Source organism: Ischnura elegans, chromosome 8, assembly GCF_921293095.1.
Source record: "Ischnura elegans chromosome 8, ioIscEleg1.1, whole genome shotgun sequence".
Taxonomy (NCBI): domain Eukaryota; kingdom Metazoa; phylum Arthropoda; class Insecta; order Odonata; family Coenagrionidae; genus Ischnura; species Ischnura elegans.
Genome location: NC_060253.1, coordinates 96952794 through 96964146, shown reverse-complemented (window position 1 = coordinate 96964146; position 11353 = coordinate 96952794).

The following is an 11353-nucleotide window of genomic DNA, read 5'->3' as shown; positions in this document are numbered from 1 at the left end:
CCAAATCCCTAAAACCACCACGCCTATCCTTCGATCAAGCAATAAGTGAACATATAAACACGCCCAGGTGCGCACGTGACTGGTGGCCATAATTTCGGTCGATCACGTGGGAGATCACGCGGTTGATTTTCATTTATCACATTCACCGCCTGTTTCATTAACCCTCTCTAACCCACAGCTGCTTCAGGAAGAAATCTAATTTCAAGATTTTTCATTTTGAAAACTTGAAAATTTTGCACTCAATCATAATTATCGTGGAAGCTAAATATTTTTTCATTACAATTTACGCCACAAAATAATGCGTAGATTAGATATTTCCTAAATTGAGAAGAAAATTTATGCATTTTTGATGTTGCTTAGGAGCGATATTTGGTTATAATGGGTTAACAATTTCTCCTATTCAAGGGCGCAGCTACGAATTAAGGTTAGGGGGGGTTTTAGGCGCAACTAATACTTAGGGGTGTGTGGGGTATTGCATACCCGCCAGGGTAAGCGGGGGCCCTCCTCCAGAAAAATTTTAAGATTAATGGTCCAAAATGGAGGGTTTTACGGCTTTCTGAGGGATATTTGATTAATCCTAACACTATTCTATATAAGTAATCTTACCCCAATTAAGTAAAATGGATTAAACTCAAATATTGAGCTCTAAGGGGTGGTTTTATCCCTCAAATCCCACCCCTCGCTGCACCACTGCTCCTTTTAATAGCTGTCATAGTTTTGAATTCCATGCATATTCCGATTCTGCCACATTCGATATCAATTCATCACGCAAAAAAAAAGCTTCTAAACCATTTATTCGAACGCTCTACGAAAAAGCTTGTGGTTTTAGCCGTGTTCAGTATTATGTGCATTAAGAATGAGCCACCTATTAATACACACTTAATGTCATAAAAATGCCCATGGGAATCATGCAGTCCTCTCTGTCGAATGCATTTTTCAAAAATTCACGAAACAAGCATGCACGTCTCCATTATATTATGGGCTCCACTACTGTGGTCCTCAACATCGATATCGCATCTTGGGTGGACTTTTCCTTCCTGAATCCGAATTGATATTCCTCCAAATAGTTGTATACCCTCGTCTCTATGCGTCTAACTATCAGTTTTAGTTTCGTTACCGCACGAAATTAAAATCACCAACGAGTTTAGTTTCGACCAGGGACGACGCGTCACTCCCAGGAATGAAACTAAATTAATCGTACTCCGCTGCTCATAGTTCAGTTTCGATCCCAGAAGTTGAGTGGAGGGGGATGAGAGGGAATAGTTTCGACCCATTACGTTTGGCATACTTGTAGAGAGGTTAAAACATTGATCATAAATATCGAATGGCCAGTTTGCGTTCACCGTTGTCCTGTTGGTGGTAAAAATATTAGTACCCCTTGCATCTTATGGCGGTAGGCCGATCCTTCACTTCATTCAACTGTACATCGTACTCGGTGTGTGGGTCGAAACTAAACTGTTCGAAGGGAAATTACGTGGTTCCTCCGGTGCGAAATATTATCTGCGTTTCGTTTCGTACCAGATTTTTAGTTCAGTTTCGACCCGAAGTAGTATTGACTCCGATTTCGTTTCGACTCCTGAGTATAGCTCTCGGGGTTTTATTCTTTTTAGTTTCATTTCTACATTTCACTCCCAGGAACGAAACAATTGAGATTTTAATATTTTTGACTTTCATTTAGTTTCGATTTCCATCCCTGTTAAATATCGTTCATTTCCTCGTCTATGACAATCAAATATGGCATATGTCATTTTCCCGACTCGTCTAATATTGCCGGCTTCAATGCAAGGGCGGCTCGTGAGTCAAATGCTTGGGGGGCGCACTCCACCGAGGGGTCATAAATTTTTAATATTTTGTGTATTTTAGTGAGTTTTTAAGTCAATATAGGTATTAAATTTTGTGATACCATATGTTCCGTTTTTTTCGACAAAAATATCTAGTCTTCCTGATAAAGCTTGATTAATAAATACTAAATGCAGTAGACTCTCGGTCATACGGATCAGCTTAGTCCGGACTCTCGATTGTACTGATCAATGATCTTGAAGAATAAAAATATATTTGCTGTGATAATTTACCAATGCAAACGAAAATACGTAACTTTGCGTTTTAGCGCCTATATTTTTCGCGCGGATATGCCCGCAATAGACTTTTTCGTTTTTGCAATCATAATGGGTTTTTTGTCAAATCTATACAATATTTGCAATGATTTAGGTAGCAATGACACTTGTAACACCTGAGGAGGGAGGGGAGTGTCAATGACCTCCACTTGGCAAGAAACACTTCTAGAATGCGCGCGCTTTATTATTGCAGATGTAACCTTCGATTGCTGTGTTGTCGTTGTTTCTTGAATACAGTATTATTTCAAATCAATAATTAAACATTTCTCACACATGTTTAACAAAATCTGAAATACTCTACTTACCTGCCTTAAGTTTAATTGCTTGTAGCAGAAGTCCATCTCAGTACACCAGAAGTCCATAGAAGATATACGTAGTTGTCAAAATATTAGTTGACGAGAGAATTAAGTTGAGATATGTGTCAATGGGGAGGAGCTTCATGTGTTTTTGGATATCTCATTTTTGCAAAAATTAGTCATCGTCATGCAATAAATTAACTGCATGAAATGACTGCTTAGGACTTGACCACGATCTGAAAACCTGAGTGCAAGAAACAGACGATGACCAATTTTTGCAAAAATGAGATTTCCAAAAACACATGAAGCTCCTCCCCATTTACTAGAGGACATATTTTTTGCAACTGTAAGCTCCAAATAAGTTCACCAGAAATTGTCGAAACCTACCTTCTACCGATTCTACCCTCCGAGTGACCATTATTATTTTCTTTATTTCTCAAAAATTCACCTTTAATTACTATCCGGTCCTTGAACTGCCTCTAATTACCTATATATTTAATGCTCTAAATTCAAATATAATGATAATAGAACTTATAGCACGGCGGAACTTCCCCAGGTCGCACCTCCAGTTCATGCTTCCAAATTATTTTCCCAGTTTTCTCTGTATTCAAAAAGTGAATGGGATAAATTTCAGATAGTGGGTAGGCCCTATATTGAGCAGTGTCCCAAGCTTACAATGATGTCAGTGCGTCACTGGGGGAAATCCAATATCTATGCGGAAGCAGCTCTGCTTGTTCCAATATGAAATAATCAGGTTGGGGAAGGACGTATGGACTACTGCACTTCAATGTCGTAGTAGGTATTACAACTTTTTGTTTTGCGAGGTAATGGCAATTTCCACCTCGCTACAATTAAAAACATAATATGTGAGTAATCAAACCACTTTTTATGGTTAATTTCCTCCGCTAGCAACTATAATTGATATAACTTTATTCAAAGTTAAATTGAACCAGCTTCTGATTTCTCACATGAGAATAAATTTAAAAAATCAATAAAAACGAGGAATTTCAATTTGAAATCGAAATAATTTTTGATTCAAAGGATTAATTATTTTTTATACCATGTCTCTTTTAAACTTTATGATTACCCTAAAATCTCAATCACGTCGGAGGCAACAATTGATTTCAAGTACCCTTCATTCGTTACCATGGATGAGATGTTCAAGGCTCTGGCGCTGAGCAACAATGGAAGTTCCATGGAGACCACTTCTCGGGTTCCTCATTTGGCCTTAATAGCTGCTTAGTTGTGGACTTGTTTTCTTTAAGCCATAGCTAAGAGATATAATGGGCTGCGTTCTTTGCTGCTGCCGACGCCAGGAGGAGGAGGAGACGGAGGAGGAGGTGACGGTCCTGGCTGAAGCAGTGATGGAGGGAGTTGTGGAGGGAGATGATCCCTCCGAGATTTCGCTGGATGCGTCCAGCGAAATCTCAGAGGGAGGCTATCTGGGGGACATAGAAGACGAAGGAGAGGAGGAGCTTCTACCTGTCCCCCACGATGGCAGCGGTGAGGGCTCGGGGTCCTATCACCACTTTCAGCCGCTGGTTGAGAGGGGCCATGGGTCTTTCGAGCGCAGCCTGATGGCTGGAGGTGACTTCTCAATGGATGACATCTTCCACGAGTGGTTCCTTCATGACCTTCTTTAATACTACTGTTAAAGGAGGCCGTGGGTACCTCAGTCAGCAAGCTGTGGAGTGAGTGAGAATGAACGGGGCCAGAGGAAGGTCACGGCCCTACTCTGACCTCGGGGGTGCGTGGTATAGGCCTGACCGGAACCGAAGGGGACCGGAAGGGGAATCCCCACGTTAAACAGGATAACGAGCCGAAAGCGCGGCCTCCTGGGTTCGGCATGGAATGCGCTGAAGAAACGGTGGAACAATTGTTCAACCCAAATAAAATTGAAATCAATCCATGTAAATTAATTACTCAAATAAAATATATTTTCGTCTGTGTCTTGCCTTTATTAATCCTTCGTCTTTCAATCCCGACGAGAGTAATTGGATGTCCATGAGTTTTAAATATTTTTATATTTCTCTGAGGCTTTGGAGGATGATCTATCCCCTAACTCCCCCCCCCCCCCCCCCCCCCCCATAGTTACGCCACTGTCATGAGACATCAATGCCTGATGGAGTCGAGGTACAACTGGATGGCAGGAATGGAAAAGGTAAACCACGAATAGACTATGTGGAACAGATTAAGAAGGACGTGAAATATAAGATATACGTAGTTGTCAAAATATTAGCTGACGAAAGAATTAAGTTGAGATCTGTGTCAAACCAGTCTTAGGATTATCGGCCAGTGATGTGATTATGACTTGGAAATACCGAAGCTGCTACGAAAGTTGCTTCCATGCGACCATTAACAATTAACTTTTCTTTTGCAATTCATTTTTCTGTCGATGGTATGGAGATTAATATTTATTTTTATCCCTATTTCAAAGCTGTTATGAACATTTTCTTCGCATATCTTCTATGGACTTCTGGTGTACTGAGATGGACTTCTGCTACAAGCAATTAAACTTAAGGCAGGTAAGTAGAGTATTTCAGATTTTGTTAAACATGTGTGAGAAATGTTTAATTATTGATTTGAAATAATACTGTATTCAAGAAACAACGACAACACAGCAATCGAAGGTTACATCTGCAATAATAAAGCGCGCGCATTCTAGAAGTGTTTCTTGCCAAGTGGAGGTCATTGACACTCCCCTCCCTCCTCAGGTGTTACAAGTGTCATTGCTACCTAAATCATTGCAAATATTGTATAGATTTGACAAAAAACCCATTATGATTGCAAAAACGAAAAAGTCTATTGCGGGCATATCCGCGCGAAAAATATAGGCGCTAAAACGCAAAGTTACGTATTTTCGTTTGCATTGGTAAATTATCACAGCAAATATATTTTTATTCTTCAAGATCATTGATCAGTACAATCGAGAGTCCGGACTAAGCTGATCCGTACGACCGAGAGTCTACTGCATTTAGTATTTATTAATCAAGCTTTATCAGGAAGACTAGATATTTTTGTCGAAAAAAACGGAACATATGGTATCACAAAATTTAATACCTATATTGACTTAAAAACTCACTAAAATACACAAAATATTAAAAATTTATGACCCCTCGGTGGAGTGCGCCCCCCAAGCATTTGACTCCTTACCTGCCTTTAGCTATATTGCTTGTAACAGAAGTCCATCCTTCTTTCCCTTTGTCCAGCAAAGTGATTAATTACACGTTCGTTGAAATCAGCGCCGGGCAACAATTTTTTTCGATTGAACGCATGGCAAGGGCACTAAGTCTATCTACTTTTATCGTGCTTCTAGTAAATGCCTTTATTCGCTTCATTGTTGAAAAATATCTTTCACTTTCTGCTGTTGTCATTTGTATGGTGCCGATGATCTGGAGTAGTTTAACTCATTCTGGGATAACTTTTAGGTTGTTGTCATAAATAAAATTAAGAAGCCGCAATGAACCGGTTGCCTTTAAAAAATTTCTTCTGCTGTATATAACTAGAAGTTCTTGTTTCAGTTCCACTTTGTATAGTTTAATTAGTTTAGATACGGTTTCAAGTTCACCACAGAATAGAACCTACTTTTTCCCTAAGTGAGGAGGTACTAATACTTGTAGCCTTTAAAAAAGAAAAGGACTCTTATGATTGGGTTTACTTAATAAACAAGGGGTGACACAAAATAGGCCAACGAAAAATACGACCAAGAAGAATAAGGTGCCTGGACACAGAATTGGGACAATTTTTCCCTATTAAACTACACTTTCAATGAAAACAAAAAGGAGCACTGTTGATGAATTCAAAATTGTCTTCTTGAATTTGCACACAGCTTTAAGAAACTTCTTAATCGGCAAGTACGCACAGTTAACTCCTCGAAAATGATGTCTGAACTCATTTCACTCTGTTCTTTCCTAGAGTCTTGCCGTTACTATTAGGACGACTCAAGGGAGATAGAAGCCGTGGTCCACTAATGCTGATTCAGCTGAGGGACGAATTTAAGGTCAGCAAAGGCATTCAAGCAAACAAAAGAAGCCACGGACCATCTCCTTGAGTCTAAGATTCATATGTGGTAAACACACGAAACGCCAACGGGTCGCACTTGGAATAACCGTGTCCTCGAAATCATTGCCATGATAAAATAGAAAATAAATTCTAGATCGTAAAAGAAGACGACTCTAAGTCACAGATGGGAGCTGCAAGGATCTCCGCACTCATATAAACTCTTCGAAGCCACTTAAATCAGACACAAGTGGACATTTTCCGCCAAACAGCTACCGCTCTGCCGCTGAGGAATTAGGTGAACATGAACTACGTTATAGGACAAGGACGGCTAGAAAAATGATGAACCTGTACACAAAAGGTGCATTGCACGCGGAACTTCTTGACATTCATTGAATGCCTCTATTTAAAGTCACGTTTTACGGGGTAAATCATGTTCAATCCTTCACCCTATCACGCACGCACCTATTTCCTAAATTATAAATCAGTGGGGAATGTTACCTGATTTTTTCCAATACTGCAGGTCTTTTGATAAATTTATCTGAAGAATAGGTACCGCATTTCTAATCATTGGGAAGTTAGGACTACATTGTCAAGCCCTAAATATTATAATATTAGTTTCCCAAAGGTTGTTGAAATTCATAATCATAACAGAACTGTGGCCAATACTCGAGAATAGTTTTCCTGCGTCAATACGGCCTTTAACTGGTTGGATTTTATGTGTTCCGGAATTCGAACACCCGAAAACGGAAGCATAATGGGATAATTTATTTTCTTTAGCAATACCTACCAGTAATTTAAAATTAAAATCGTATGACTACACCCAGAACAGTGACCATTCTGATTCCGTAGGTCCCTATTCTATGGCAACACCAAGCAGGCGCCAGATTATACGCCCGCCGCGCCGGCCGGCGCTGCGATGCCAACACACTCGTCGCTCTGCGCATGTCCGGACGGCGCACAGTGGGGCCAAACCCCACTTAAGACGGTCAAAAGTCAAAAACTTTTACTAACTACCCTAAAATATTCATATATATATGTTTTAGAGACCGCTTTAATGAAATCCAATATTAACATTTCAATATTTTCGATTTTTTATATGTTTTTCAATTTTATTATTTTTGGAATTTTAAAAGTAACTTGATTAGTTGTAAAAATAGATTATATAAAAATTTGAAATAATAAAAATAAAAAATTTCACGTCAATAATCCTAGTGGTTTTAGATTCCTAGAGTGGATTAGAATCCTAGATTTTACAGCTATTGCATATTAGTTAATAAAATATAATCCTCCATGAAAGACGGATTAAGAATGTATTTCCATCCACTCCCGGCGAGGGGGCAAGGGGCGCGAGCGATCTGCTGCTCACCCTTGCGTCTAGGTCGCCGTAGGTCACCCGTTTACTCTAAGTAGTCGCTTTGTAGCTATACGGTCTATAACTTGTAAAACCCCTAGCATGACTGACTGACACCATGATGGATAAGAGTTCCCAAGCTGGAGAGCAGACATTTTTCACGGCGTTGGGTAAATGAAAATGATTCGGAGAAAAATTCCAAAAACCGTTTCTCCTCATATTCCCCGAAAAATATTCAGAAATGAGGTCGACAGCCTCCGACACTTTACTCATGCTGCCTCCTCGGATAGATGAACGATTGGCGCTTCAATTGGCGTGGTTTTCATCCCAATAAACATACACAGTCTTGATAAATAAGTTTAAAAAGCTTAACTTCGACGCTCCAACCAAAACATCCAACGCGTGTATGCAACACGTGTGATCAAAATATGTAAATATTTCCCGATGACTTTTGACTCCGCCACCGATAAGAATTTCGCTAAAGTGCTACCGACCGGATGTGCTTCTTAAGAAAATATCGACTTTTCCGATGTTCCCCCTTCCTTCCCCTCGAAGAAATTCGACATAGGTTCATTCCCGTTTTTCCTTGCGTGCCTCTAGCCGACGGCCTATAAAGCCGTATTTACGCACGCGATCGGTATGTTTATTTATTCATCGGATTTATGAAAGACTTAAGTTCAATTTTTTCTACCATTCTTAGCTGCAGACGTCTGGAAAAAATGAGGAAAATAAGGCGAAAAATAAATTTCAACCGAAAGGATTTCCGGGTATTTTAACGGGCGTCCGACACCATTATTATACGTACAATTCGAGCTACGTACTTTTTGAAAAATATTTCTTGCGATTCTTGAATACGCTGCAGAGAGGAAATTCCGCTCATATATGGCCAACGGGATGTGCGAAGTGTAAAAATTACGAAAATCAAACATTATGATTTCCCTGTGTATGTAAGCATACAAATGTAGGGGAGACTTGTGTAGTACCGAACGGCGGGAAAATACCGTAGTTGTAGATCCGCTGGAGTACGTAGTGAGCTCTCCGAAGGGCTACTGCGTTGTGGAAGGAAAGCGAAACCGATAGAGACAATCTGGGAGCTTCTGCCTTTACGCACGTGTATGTGGCGAAAGTTTTTTTTTCTGTTTTGTCATCTTTTCTTATAATTTTAAAGACTAACTCGAACTGAGGGAAGCGAAACATGTTATCAGTGACTATTTAGTGGTTTTGTGTATTACTAATGGTTTTGAATATCCCATATCATGGGCTATTTTTAATGCTAAACACAAGTCTTCTGTTTTTTCTTATTTATAAAGGTTAGGGTTGGGGTTAGGTTAGAGTTGAAAATGCTGCGTCATGTAATTTCGGGGAAATTCTGTACACCATGAATGGGGCAATACCGTACAAGGCGCAACGTGTACGGTATTGCCCCGTGTTGAACGATAATTCCCCATGTAGTATTTTAACTTTTCTCAACAACTTGAACATTAAAATTTTTATATAGTTTAAGAATGTTAATGTGAATTATGAAGGCCTCCCAAGGACATGCGAGCCTCGATAGCCCGAACACACGGTAGTCAGAACATCTCGTTAATCCGAACCTTCATCCGTCGTGCACTCAGTTTTCCTGTACTAATTGTGGATTTTCATACAATGATGATAAATAGAAAAGGATTTTTTACTTTAAGTTTTATGTTGGCTTGCTTTTATTTCAACTAAGATAGGGGATTTGGTATTATTTTTATTTTAATGTAAGCTGATATGCTATGTTTTACTTATTTCGATGATAGAATAAAAATTTAAACTACATTTTCCATCTTGGTTAATTCCCTCACAGCCTTTGGAATATCGTTCATAATGGGTTCTAACTGGTGAACTGTAGTGCCGCGGCACTCGCGCGGAACAATACCTACCGCGCAGTGTAAGGGTTTTTGTAAAATGGGTGTGACACTCTTTAATTTTCCAAATATGAAGCAAAGATTTTGTGGGAAATCCAATTTCCTTTAAAATAATATGATTGCGTCTTTCATTGAAGTTTTCGATTGAAAGGTATTAAATAATGATGCTTAAGTGTACGCTATACCCCGCTCTCCCCTGTATCTCGCGCATTTGTTAACCTTTCAACCTCGGTTACGTCTAGAGACCCATTCCATAGGACTTTATCGAAGCTTGACGGAGAGCGACATAATATGGACAAATGGGAAAGGGGCTGGAGGAGGTGCAGGGGCGGTCTGGCCAGGTCGGCTGGTTGGCAATCGCCGAGGGTCCCGAGCTTAGGGGGGCCTCACAACACTCGCGTCTATCGTGAAGCGTATATGAAAGGTGGAAAGAAAGACTCGGATTGCTAGAGCCAGTTTTTTGCAACTATAAAATTCCGCGATTTCATTTGTTGCTTTGTTTGCAACATACTCAGCGTAAGATACAAAGATTGTATGAAAAATAAAATAAAATAAAGGTGTCAGATGATAAAAGAGAACCTGATACTTTCTTGTAAGGGTTATTTCAAAAGGTCAATTTCGAGGTTTTTTTTCATTACAGTGCGATGTCAGGGAGCAAATTCAATGAATAATAGTAAAAACATCATACAATATTATTAAGCTGTTAAATTCTCACTTTTCATAGTATTTTTCGAACGAAATAGCTATTTTTATTAACTTTTAACTAGTTTTTAACAACCAGCACAGCGTAAAATCCATTTCCGGGCATGCAATTTCCGAAAATTTTTCGGGGGATGACCCCCGAATCCACCGATGAGGAGGGCCCCGTCATGAGCCCCAACCGAGGGCCCCCAATCACCCCAGACCGCCAATGACAGTGAGAAGGTGGATAAAAGGAGGAGAGGGGCACAAAGGGGGAGAAGTGTCTACCCGGGTTCAGCGCTGAATGCAAGGCGACTGGTGCGACGCGACGGGGCCGTTCCAGGAGTCGAGGGAAACGAAAACTCGGCCTTCCATCCGAGACGCAGGGAGCAGCAGCGCAGCTAGGTATGATATGGTACACGCCCCACAGCACGACCAACGACGCCGTTCCGTGAAAAAGCCGCGGTTTCTACGGCCACACCCGACTGGGCCGGGTGGTGGGTGTGGCGCAGTGTTTTTCGTCATATTAATTACAGAGGTTAAACAGCGAATCAATTAATCTTTCGTTCAGGATGAATCGCCTCAAAGCAACCAGATAGTGTTTAATTTTCACCTTTCCCGATTAACCATGCACAGTCAGATCTTCATTGCATTTCCATACTCCTAATTATAGTACTCTCTTTTCAGGCAATGGATTTCCGAGCACCAGAAGCAATCATCGTCCAATTACCCACCCTGCCCCCTCCCTCCACAATTCACAGCATGAGTATGAGCTACTCAGCCCATACCCTACACCCCTTCCCCAAGGGCATCCAGAATGCCCTCACAGACACTCTCATCTTGAGTTACTCCAGTTTCACAAAATATTACCCATCCACATTAAACTCAAATGAAAGGGCCACAAGACACTTGGTTTCAAGCACACATGGTGCCTTTCTCGATTTCGGTATCAGACAAAGGATCCTACTTAGAGAAAAGTAGTTATCTTCGAATTGCATTTTGGACAAGCACCTACAT